Below are 13,237 nucleotides of genomic sequence, written 5' to 3'. Positions count from 1 at the left end.
GCCCAGGCCGAGAGCCCCGCTCTCCGAGCCCCGCCCCCCCCGGCCGAGAGCCACGCTCTCCGAGCCCCGCCCCCCCCCCCCGCCGAGCCCGATTGCGGCTCTGAGAGACGGCAGGCGGCCGAGCCCCGCCCCCCCCCGGCCGAGCCCGATTGCGGCTCTGAGAGACGGCCGGCGGCCGAGCCCCGCCCCCCCCCCGCCCGAGCCCGATTGCGACTCTGAGAGACGGCTGGCGGCCGAGCCCCCCCCCCCCCCCGCCGAGCCCCGCCCCCCCCCCCCGGCCGAGGCCGATTGCGGCTCTGAGAGACGGCCGGCGGCCGAGCCCCGCCGCCCCCCGAGCGCGGAACAGAGACGCCGCGTCTCACCTGCTCCTGCTGCGTGCGCACCCTGACCCTCGTGGCTGATGCCGTTGTCCTGGGTAACGTGACACGGGGGTCGGGGGGGGGGCGTGAGGAGCTTAGCAGAAGCGCAATCACCTAGCTCGGGCCTGGTTGAGCAAGAAAGGCGCAGGCTTTGAGGCCTAAGAAAAAAACGGGGAAAGGTAGGAAAAAGAATGTTCAGGTTAGAGAAAATATTAACAAATGAGTGATTTTTTTAAAAACAACTTAATAAATTCAATTTTATTTTGGTGGAAATGTATATTTGAAAAGAAAGACGCAGAAAGCAGGGAAAAGAATGGAAGCAAGATGGCGGCGACTCACCTCAGTTCAGAACGATAAGGCCCGCCCACACACGCACCGATTGGTCGACCGTCAGGTCACCAAAGCGTAGGATTGGTCAATCGTCCCGTCACTCGACCGTAGGAGGGCCTGGCCGCACGCGGCAGCAAGCCGCCGTACGATTTGTCGACCTCGAGGTCACTCTGTCGCTAATGAGCGGATAATGAGATGCTAATTAGCGGAATGTTGAAGGTTTTTGGGATACCGCGGGCGCGATTTTAGCCCGGCCGAAAAGTAAATACGCTTAAAACCGTCTCAGAAGCGTAAGCTTTCTTTGGAGGTAACTTTCGAGCGCATAGCCCGCCAGATGCACACGCGATGACAGACAGAATGACAGACAGAATGACAGACAGAATGACAGACAGAAGTACCGATTTATATATATAGAAGATTACTACTGATCAATTTCCTGCGGCGTTACACCCGCAGAGTCAAGACCAAGTGTAGTCTTCAGGTGAAATGGAGTTAGAGGGCAGGGCTATTGGACCAAGACTTGAGCACAAAAATCTAGGCTGTCACTCCAGTGCAGTGCTGAGGGAGTGCTGCACTGTCAGAGGTGCCGTCTTTCGGATGAAACCTTAAACCGAGGCCCCGTCTGCTCTCTCAGGGGGACGTAAAAGATCCCGTGGCACTATTTCGAAGAAGAGCAGGGGAGTTATCCCCAGTGTCCTGGCCAATATTTATCCCTCAATCTACATCACAAAAACAGATCATCTGGTCATTATCACATTGCTGTTTGTGGGAGCTTGCTGTGCGCAAATTGGCTTCCGCGTTTCCTACAGTACAACAGTGACTGCACTTCAAAAGTATTTCATTGGCTGTAAAGTGCTTTGGGCATCCTGAGGTCATGAAAGGAGCTGAATAAATGCAAGTCTTTCTTTCTCTTTCTTTCAAGGCACACAGACATAATTCTGTACCCATTTAAAGTCAGCAATTTTGCCCTTATTTTTTTATTTCCTTTATAAATTTCTAGGACCACACTGAAAATGAAAGCTGTCTATGTTGTTTGTCACGCTGTAATTACACCATCCTGCCAGTGGACATACAGCAAAATACAAAACTGTGGCCCTACAGCACCATCACTGGTAGGAGGGTATATTTACAGCATGACAAGTTTACATATGTCATTCCCATTATAAATGTGGGAATGGGAATTTATAGCAGTAAAAGTTGACACAAAAGTGTAACTAAAAGTGTAGCAACAGGAGGAACGATTTTGTAGACAAGAATGCAGCAAATTTATATGTGTGTGTGTGTGTCACAATGTTTTATACGGCTATAAAATCCACAGTATAAAACACAATCCTATTTCTGTTGCCTTTCCAATAACAAGAAACAATAACATTCAGATTTAGAGACTTTCAGAGGTTTTACTAACATGCTTATATACAGATTTTACAGTACGTATTATTTTGACTGTTAGAACTAGCTGTAATGAAGATTTGTGGTCTTTGAGTTTTATGTTAAAAGTAGCGAATGATGCCATAGATACCCAACCAGCCAGTATAAGTAAGCACACAGCTCTGACGAAAAGAACAAACTGAGAAGAATTTTCATTACAGGTAATTAAATTGAAGTAAAAATAAAGGGTGGAGTAAATTAGCTACATTGCCAATCAGGTTTTGAACCCCTGGAACAGATGTTGAACACAGTGGTCCAACCAACTGGCACAGAATAATATAATAATCCATGTCATTCCTGATATCTGTTGTAGATTAAATATTTTGCCTTCGAATGTTAATTTGTAATAAAAATATATTTTGATCACTGCAAATAATTAATTATTTCAAATTAGATACTGTATGTATTATAAGTGTTCACGCACATGAGCAAAATTTACCTTTTAACTTTGTTGCATTGATACGGATAGGCTTGCTGTTCTAGTCAGTAACTGCATTTTCCATTTTTACTTTGTTCTGAGTTGTCACTGCTCCATGTGTGATCGTTCCCTCTGAATTGCTCAAAGTTGGAGATTGTCAGTGTAAAAGTTCACGCCACATGTTAGTTCCCCTTTTTATTATTTAGGGTACTTGGTGGTTGGTGTAACTAATGGCACTTTCTGACAGAAAGTGAAGAAAGAGTTTGCATTTATATAAGGATAGTCAAAAGCTTTGCGTTGACGCTGCTTGAAGCACAACTGCGATTGAGGCAAAGTAACCTATGTGTGCTGCAGCCCAGATGTGACATCCTGGCCTGGCACAATGGCTGCGTTTGCCCCACGAAACAGCTGGTTTACATGTTGGATTACAGATGGATTTAGAGACTGAATCAGATGGTTTCTCATTCTTTAAGCTAATGGCTGTGCTGAGCTTCAATGTTCCTTCTACTCCCCATTGTTGAAGAGGCAGGTATCAGCCAGCCCCCTGTGTGATTGTATTGGGTTACTGCTGCATTATTTGATCGAGTAGGTCAATGTATCTGTGACCCAGGAGTAGTAACAGCAAACATAATCAGATTTCACTAGGGTCCATGGTGCACTTGATTGCATACATGTAGAACTACATGCCCTTTAAATGAACAGAATCACTCCCAGCCAGACGGGGATTGTTTAACAGATATATCTGTATAATTTGTGTTACTAGGAATACCATTGCATGTTCACATGCTTATTACATAGATTCTTATTATTAATAAGATTCTTATTAATAATAATTATTATTAATAATAATAAGAATCAGCAAGCAGGGCCCAGACTATTTTCTAACCCATTCTATTTTAGTATAATTTTAAAAATTGAAGCACTTTGCCCAATTTCTATGCTTCATATCTCAATCTAGGTGGTGAGCTTTGGCAGGCTATTTGACATTGAAGGCATCTGGAATGAGCCTGCTTCTGTCCCTCACTCTATGCCCACATGCCTACATTATCCAGCAGGGGTCACTGAGAATAACACTCGGAAACAGAACCCATGGCTGGTTTTCCCCTCGCTAGTACAGAGATGCTGAAAGCAATCATGGCACCTACCATGGCTTGAGCTGAGATCATCTAACTCAGCACAGACCAAAGAATGAACCTGCTACCTTTCAGGTCTGTACGGCTCAATCATTTGAATTTTTAATGCAAAAGAGTGTGGATTTAAATGTTGCGGTGCCCTTTTATTATTAATTTTTTTGTTGATCATCCACTTGGCAGACCAGTTCATAGTCAGGTACTCTGGAGAACACCTCTGTTTCTGGGGTCTGTACTGCCCTTCTGTTGGCTGCCCAGCATCTCCTTCACCCACATGGGGATAACATGTCCCCTGTTGTTCTCTCAACCTGGCCATTGTAATGAGTAACAGTTCAGGACCCGCAAAGAACTGTTCAGATATATAGGCCCTGATATTTACAGGATGGCAAGAAGAAAGACTTGCATTTATATAGCACCTTTCACAACCACCAGACGTCTCAAAGCACTTTACGGCCACTAAAGTACTTTTGGAGTGTAGTCACTGTTGTAATGTGGGAAACACAGCAGCCAATTGTGCACAGCAAGCTCCCACAAACAGCAATGTGATAATGACCAGATAAACAGTTTTTGTTACATTGATTGAGGGATAAATATTGGCCAGGACACCAGAAAGAACTCCCCTACTCTTCTTCGAAATAGTGCCATGGGATCTTTTACATCCACCTGAGAGCAGACAGGGCCTCGGTTTAACACCTCATCCGAAAGATGACACGTCTGACAGTGCAGCATTCCCTCAGCACTGCGCTGGAGTGTCAGCCTTAATTTATGTGCTCAAGTCCCTGGAGTGGGACTTGAACCCACAACCTTCATGACTCAGAGGCAAGGGTGCTACCAACTGAGCCACAGCTGACAGGAGGACAAATACTCCCAGGGACACAGAGGTCCTGATGAATTTAATGGCAGGACCTCATTATCTTTTTTTCTTCCATTTCTGGCCCGCCAATTTGATAGGCTTGGCCGGCTGCCGAGTGGGAAAACCAGCGGGAGGAGGCCGCAGTTGTGGACCCTTGGGGACAGTCCCAGCAATGTGGAAAGGGGATGGCTAGAAGTCGGGGCTTGAGAGTGGGGGGGAGGGGGAGGGGAGGAAGAGAGAAGCAATCGGGAGAGGGGAAAGCCAGAGATTAGTGCTGGGGGTGGGGCGGGGGGGAGGGGGAGGTCTGCAATCATGGCAGCAGGATGAGAGAAGCCGCAATCAGCAGAGGGGAGGCCGAAGGTTTCCTTGAGGGGCCGAGTGGGGGGAGCACACCTGCTCCTCCTGGCCCACAAGGAGTTTGAGTTCTGTAAAAGGCACTTACCTTCTTGAGCCGGCAGCTCCCGCCTCCCTTTTACTGCCAGGTTTCCCGAGCCCTGGGAAACCCGCGCAGCAACATAAATTTAAATCAGGCTCCCAATTGCACTGTGGGAGCCTGATTTAAATATGTTAATGAAGTGCCCCGCCTCTCCACAGCGGGACACACGCATGTCATGAAACCCGCCGCTGTGAAAATGGCGGCAGGCGCATACGCAGCGGGTTGGGGTCGCGTTCCCCATTTAACATTTTTTTACCCCACGCACCCCGACCCTCTCCCGCCCGTCATGGTGGGGTTATTCACAGTCTGTGCTTGCCCAGTTTCTGCAGGACTCTGTACTTTGACCGTCTCCCGTTGCTTCTGGTTTTTCGTTGGAATTTTTGGGCAGACTGTACCAGTGTCAGATACAAAACATGGAGTGGAGTGATGTACTACAGGCGGCTATCTCGATTTTAGCAACAATTTTGTCCCAAATCTTTCGGCTGAGTTGGGGCACTTGTCGGCAATGCTGGCAGCGCCAACAGCTGAAGGTGGCTCTTGGGAACTCCAATCAACATTTGCTTCAGGAAAACTAGACTTTGTCCTGACTCTCTCCACTCTGTGCTGATCTGTTCACTATTATAATCAACTGGCAGCATGCAAGTCCTCTGTCATTAATGGGGAACTCGTCATGTTAAAGATACATTAGGTGCTTGATTGAGCAATTTTGATCTGCGCTAAGGCAATTTGCTTCATTTAAGAGACACGGGAAGAACTTCCACTGTAAAAAGCAATTTGGTTTGTGTTTTATGTGTGGTAAAGATTGAGCCAGCAACATTCCAGGTGAACATTTTATGCATTTCTCACAATAAGCTCCAAACTATTATCCTAATAACTATAATTACACAAACTCATTTACTTCTGCTGCAACAGCATAAATATTCAGCTAAGTCCAACGTACAATCAGAATTGCTGTCTGCCCATTACTTCAATATGTAAAAGGTTAATTTCCCTGTCTTTTAGCTGCCAAATACCTCCCAAAACTGTGTGGGAAAACTGAGGAAAGTCGTAGATTTCCTTCATCTTACTGCTGAAATTCCACGGAGCGCTATATTGAGTGCACTTTTTGGGTCACTTCTTATGTGCGCTATTGGCCCAGAAATTCGGGTCGGAGGCTTCCCGCGGATGCAATTCTGTGACCTGCACTTACCTTGCGTGCCGGCCGTTGAGCTGTGGGCCCGCGTGGTATTCCGTTCCTGGGCCACCTCCAACTGCCGGCGCGCAGTGCTTGCGTATCCTAGGGGCGCAGTTAGTTCGATGCGTCCCCTGGGATCACGTGGGCCATGGAGAGCCAATGGTAGCAGGGAAATGCCCATTCATAAAATTGACAGGAAGAGCTGTCAAAACTATAATTACTATAAGCCCCAAAACATCACTAAAACTTCAAATATTTTTTTTTTTAATCACATTTTAAAAATAATTATAAATTACATAAAATAACTATTTTAAACAATAACTTAAATTTTTGAAAAAATTAATTACATTTTCTAACGGGGCTAAAAATAAACTTACCTTTCTTTAAAGTATTTAAAAATAATAAACCTGTGGAAAAAATGTTTTAAATTTAATTAATTCACGACTTACCTTGTTAAAAGCAGGCCTTGCGCCTGCTTTTTACATGTGTAGCTCCTGGAGACTTACCCTCCCGGAGAAACCTGCAAAAAAAACGTAAGTTCGATACGTACGCGCTGCCTCTCTGGTGCACACGTTCCACCTCTGAACCCCTTCCTTTAAGGGAATGGAAGTTCCGGTTTCCCGCGCATGCGCAGTGCATGCACGAAACTGGCACTTCCATTGGGCCTATGGGTGAGTACCCAGCGCATACTCACCCGTGAGGACCTGAATTTCTGGGCCATTATAACTAAAAACCGATGAGTGGAATCTCATCCCAGGAATATTGCCAAATAACACTCACTGCAATTGGCATACCATTGGGCACTGGATAACTTGTTCCCATAATATTCTTACGTTTGCTAATTTATCAGAGTATTTACCCATTTATTTGAAATGGGTTATTTTTAGTCCTCAGCAGAAATTCAACCTCACTGTAATTACAGCGAATGCTCAAATTCCAGTCTACCCAGGCACAAGTCAGTCCAAAAATCAGGAAATATTGGAGTGTACTTTCCAACCGGTTCCGTTCCCATATGAGCACGTAACTTGCTGGTACCAAATCACTCTGTGCACTTTATTTAGTGCCGTGTTTAAAAAAAAAAAGAGCAATTGCCGCCATTAAAGAGTAGAGGGGTGCAGTCTCGGTTCATTGAGCATTCGTATGGGAACAGTGACGATAGAAAATTATACCGCACTGTATTGGAGGCTGTTGCTAGATGGCCATATTTGCATTCAGTGCAAATTTTTGGCTGGACATACGTGTGGTAGTGACAGCATAACACACGGGTTAGGTCAGTGATCTGGCTCCCGAGTGTACTGAAGCAAGAGATGTGGTACCACCTCTAGCAGGTGGTCTAACACTGCTCTGCTTAGGGTTCATATTGGGTGTGGCACAAGTCAGGAGTGTGATGGAATACTCTCCACTTGCCTGGATGAGTGCAGCTGCAACAACACTCAAGAAGCTCGACACCATCCAGGACAAAGCAGCCCGCTTGATTGGCACCCCATCCACCACCTTAAACATTCACTCCCTCCACCACCGGCGTACCGTGGCTGCAGTGTGTACCATCTACAAGATGCACTGCAGCAACTCGCCAAGGCTTCTTCAGCAGCACCTCCCAAACCCACGACCTCTTCCACCTAGAAGGACAAGGGCAGCAGGTGCATGGGAACACCAGCACCTCCAAGTTCCCCCCCAAGTCACACACCATCCTGTCTTAGAAGTATATCGCCGATCCTTCATCGTCGCTGGGTTAAAATCCTGGAACTCCCTCCCTAACAGCACTGTGGAAGCACCTTCACCACACGGACTGCAGCGGTTCAAGAAGGCGGCGGCTCACCACCACCTTCTCAAGGGCAACTAGGGATGGGCAATAAATGCTGGCCTTGCCAGCGATGCACGGATCCCATGAACAAATAAAAAAATAAGACCAGCCCGGTGCAAAAGCACGTTTTAAAAGTGCATTGAATGTCCTGGGAACTGTATAAACTTACTTTTGATTAATTGTAATATGATTACAGTAGAAGCAAGGCTTTCTCCTAACATTAAAAATATGCCACTGAGGGAGCAGGGCTCCGAGTAAGTATCTGAGCACATGTACAAAGTGCTCCCTTGTCGCTGAGCGTGCAGCCTACAGCAAGGTGCAGTCAGCAGGGGCCCTTTTTTTGTGACGAAATCCAAGTGTAAGGTTAAGGGTTACTGTGCAGGACAATGGGAAGATTGAAAAAAAAGTGAAAGGATGAACTCATCATCAATCCCGTACTTCCAGCAGGGAAGCTGCTCACAAAGTACAACGTTGTAACCCTTTCTCCGACTCGTGATCTGTTGAAGAATGGGTTCTCACTGGGAGCATGGGATTGGTGTGTTTACCCTTCAAAGGAAAGATAAGCTAAATCGAGAAGTACAGACTAGGTCAGATCATTTAAAGCGATTTATTTGTGCTAAAAAAAATTGAATTATTCAAAATATGACCTAAGCAACATAAATAACAGGAATGTGGGAATCTCGTGCAAAAAAATGATTGTCAGATAATTTGAATTAAGTGACTCTGAATCAAGAGGAGTAGCCCGTAGTCATTAGAGGACATCAGCTTTGGGTGTTGAAAGTCTGAACGTTGTAACAGGAGAGGAAGGCAGAGAGTTCTGCAGTTTTGAGATTGTGGGTTAAAGCAGGAGACTGTAATGTTTTCAACACAAATCAAAATCAAATCAAATCAACTTTTATTGTCATTGTTAGTGCACAAGTGCAGTACAACGAAATGTAGGCTTGCAGCTCCCGAGAGTGTACATTTAGATTAAGACATTTAAACATAGTGAGGAGGAGGAGGAGTTTGGAGGATGGCATATTCGGAGCTTGGAAGGAACAAGAGAGGAACGATCAGAGGACCACTGACCATCGCAGTATCCATAAAATAGAGAAAGGTAGCGGAGGTTGTCACGGAGAGAGTGAAGCTAGCGGTGAGAAAGGAATCGCCAGTCGGAAGACAAGCATGTTTCTTGTATGCTATACAGGAGTGTGAGCGAGCTTGCTGGAAAAAAGCCTCCCCGGATATGGAATCAGCATTCCAGTCCTGTAACTTGGGTTTGCTGAGATCAGTATCTATAATGTATAACAGCAGCCTGCGACAAAGCAGATTTCTTATTGCAAGAGATAAACATTTCAGAATAACTGTGGCCTGGAGTCCACTCGATGTGGTGTGTTCCATTTGTTACAGTTTCAAAATGTTCCAATAGTATTCTGTTACCCTTTGCATTTACACAACGTCCCTATTTTAGGATTTTATTGACTTCCTGTCAAAAATTAACCTCTGAACTTTCAAGCGTCTGAGATATTTATTTCCTTGAGAAGCCTAATCGCGTTGACCTCCCTTCACCCCACATACATACATGCAGCAGATAATATACTGACCTTCCCTCCCTATTTCCCCCCAGACACCACGAAAAAAAATGCTTTCAAACCCCCCTCAGAAAGCCTGTGTCCTCCAAGCTGGTTTGGCCACGTTATTTGCGAAGCAATGAATAGCAAGAGACTGTAATGTTTTCAACACTAGCAAGAGATATTTATGATTTGTGTACTCCCTGATCGCAAGAGGTAGCATCCTTCACGGTCTACTGTTGCAGGGCAAACATTATCAGAACTACTCGGCTGTGCAAATCTGATAGACATGATGTCCCTACTCTCTGTTTCACAGTTTTCAGCGCTGACAGACATGAATACTGCAAGCAACAGCAGATGGATGGTATGTCAGCATGTAAGCTTGAAAATAATCTTGTACCAGGGAACCAATTTGCTGTGTTGCAAACTATAGAATTTCAGTGAAGAGGATTTGATTATAATGCAAAATCGTTATGTGGACAATAAACAACGGCTGGGAATTCATCTTCCTCAGGAATTTGGTGCAGTCCATGACAAGACAATTTGTCCGTGATCTGTGGAAGGAAGGAGCCTGATCTGCTCAATGGCTTTTTCTTGTTCCATGCTTTCTTAGGAACGCCGTAGCTGAGGCATTTTGATGACATCGCAACCACAAGGCCAAAGATTTCATGGCCGATGCATAAGAATATAAGAAGGTTCAGAGTGAGAAAAGGCATTCGGCCCATCAAGCCAATTCCGTCCATGGAGTTTCTGCCTCACTTCCGCAAAGTTATGGCAGTAGAACAGGAGCTGCTCCGAGGAGATTCCCAACCATAGGCTTCTCCCCACTGACCAGCACCTGTTGGTTCCCCACCGTAAGGAACAATGACTTCATTTCCTTGTGACTGAAAAAAAAATCAAGCAGTGTTGGTAATATCGCTACAACCCTCAATCCCCCTGCCTCAGCAGATATTGATCCAGCTAACTTCTAAAGGTGTGAATTAAGACCTGCATCAACTATCCTAGCTAGGAATCTGCTTCACATGTTCACTATCCTGCCGGGGATAAAAAGTATTTTTCTACTCTCTAACCTTACCTGAGTCCAAACTCAAAATCGCCCCAGTGAGGCCACAGGATGGCTACTAGCGTGGGAAAGTGAAAACGGTCACTCTGGTGCAGGAGAGGGTGCGCTCCTGATGTAGGAGCTGAGATTATATTGTTGGGGGGAGAGGAGAGGGTACATAAGAACATAAGACGTAGGAGCAGGAGTAGGTAATTTTGGCCCCTCGAGCCTGCTCCGCCATTCAATAAGATCATGGCTGATCTGATCTTGGCCTCAACTCCACTTCCCTGCCCGCTCCCCAGAACCCTTGACTCTTTTACCATTCAAAAATCTGTCTCTCTCCACCTTAAGTATATTCAATGACCCAGCCTCCGCAGCTCTCTGGGAAAGAGAATTCCAAAGATTCACGACCCTCTGAGAGAAGAAATTCCTCCTCATTTCCGATTTAAAAGGGTGCCCCCTTATTCTGAAATTATGCCCCCGAGTTCTAGATTCCCCAACGAGGGGAAACATCCTCTCTGCGTCTACCCTGTCGAACCCCCTCAGAATCTTATATGTTTCAATAAGATCCCGTCTCATTCTTCTAAACTCCAATGAGTATAGGCCCAACCTGCTCAACCTTTCTTCATAAAATAACCCCTTCATCTCCGGAATCAACCTCGTGAACCTTCTCTGAACTGCCTCCAATGCAAGTATATCCTTACTTAAATAAGGAGACCAAAACTGTACGCAGTACTCCAGGTGTGGTCTCACCAACGCCCTGTACAGTTGTAATGGGACTTCCCTGCTTTTATACTCCATTCCCTGTGCAATAAAGGCCAACACTCCATTTACCTTCTACTTTGCGCTGCCTTTGGCTGTGCTAATCCTGTCCTGGGAGTGCTTGATGCTGATACTGAAATGAGTAAGATTCCGGCCCTCGCCCCGATGAGCACAAAAAGAAACATTCAATAAAAAATCTTCAAATCTTATCATTGCTTAACTTATAAACTGATGTCAAGGTTTCAATTTTCCTGCAAAATGTTATTTTGCTTCATTTTGTCATGCTGATAGCTGAAGTGAGATGACAGCTTTACATTGGGGAAATCGTCCCGAGCCCATGCTCGAGCTGTGCCTACTCTCCTTATGTCACCTGTAATGTATCTTGTCTGTATAGAGTCATGTGATGCGCTGGTATAAGCTCACAGCAGCTGCCTCTGGTGCTGTACAGCATATCACCAGGAAGTGATAACTCTGAATCATCAATCTGATTGACATTCTGTGGGGGAGGAAGGGCATCACCTCTGCCTCTATTTTCATCGAATTCCTTTTACAGGATCTGTACATTTTCACCTTATTTATTTCTGTCCAGCTATGCCACGTTATATAGATCGCCCTGTTTACAAGCCTATTGTGTTTGCTAAATGCCTCATATCAGAGTTCCAGCTGGGTTTGGAGTTTTATTGTTGACGTATGTTACGGTCTTCATTCTGTTTACCCCTTCTCCTGACGATGCTGACTCATAGAATGAATCATAGAATGATGCCGCACAGAAGACGGCCATTCAGCCCATCGTGCCTGTGCCAGCTCTTTGAAAGAACTATCCAATTAGTCCCACTCCCCTGCTCTTTTCCCTAGCCCTGCAAATTTTCCCTTCAAGTATTTATCCAATTTCCTTTTGAAAGTTACTATTGAATCTGCTTCCACCACCCTTCTTACTGATTGTAGCCCGTTGTATTTAAACATTAAAATCGCCACCGTAATGGTTGTCACGTCAAATTGTATTACAGGCTGCCTATATACATTGAAACGTATAAAATTCTGACCGGGCTAGACAGACTGGATGCAGGGAGGATGTTTCCCCTGGCTGGGGGGTCTAGAACGAGGGGTCACAGTCTCAGGATACGAGGTAGGACATTTAGGACTGAGATGAGGAGAAATTTCTTCACTCAGAGGGTGGTGAACCTGTGGAATTCTCTACCACAGAAGGCTGCGGCGGCCAAGTCACTGAATATATTTAAGAAGGAGATAGATAGATTTCCAGACGCAAAAGGCATCAAGGGGTATGGGGAGAGAGCGGGAATATGGTATTGAGATAGAGGATCAGCCATGATCATATTGAATGGCGGAGCAGGCTCGAAGGGCCGAATGGCCTACCCCTGCTCCTATTTTTCTATGTTTCTATGTTTCTACACAGAGGACCCCAGCAAAATAGCAATGGCGACAAAAGAATCCTGATGGGGTACAACCTAACAGACACTGGCAGTGCTGCACCCAAGTGGCCTCTCTTCACATATGAGCCTGGACCGTGAGAGTCATCAAGCTATTGCACCTGAGAGGGCATCACAGGCAATGTTCACCGGCCAAAGAGAATCCGGCATGGTTATACCCTGCGGCTGACTCCGTTAGCCTTGGTGGCGCAAACGCCTCATGAGTACCATATCAAATCAGCTTCGTGCCTTTAACCTATAAGGAAGCTCACTTCTGTTTATTGGATATTTCATTCATAAAGCTCCTCACTATTTCACGGATTCATCATTTCCACAAAAAAGAAATCAAATAGCTTTGTGTAAATATGAGTCACAGTCTAAATTTGAATTGGTACATCGCGTCACTTTGTTCAAACTGAGGCTTTATTTACATTGTAAAACAGTGTGCAATCTGCTTCTTGGAACTCAGGCTCCGTTGACGTGAGTAGGTGGTCACTGGGCACCTCCACTGCTAGTCTACGAGT

Source organism: Somniosus microcephalus, chromosome 13, assembly GCF_052327205.1.
Source record: "Somniosus microcephalus isolate GS21.2 chromosome 13, FLI_Smic_1.0, whole genome shotgun sequence".
In the NCBI taxonomy this organism is placed as follows: domain Eukaryota; kingdom Metazoa; phylum Chordata; class Chondrichthyes; order Squaliformes; family Somniosidae; genus Somniosus; species Somniosus microcephalus.
Note: the sequence above shows the minus strand (reverse complement) of the source record.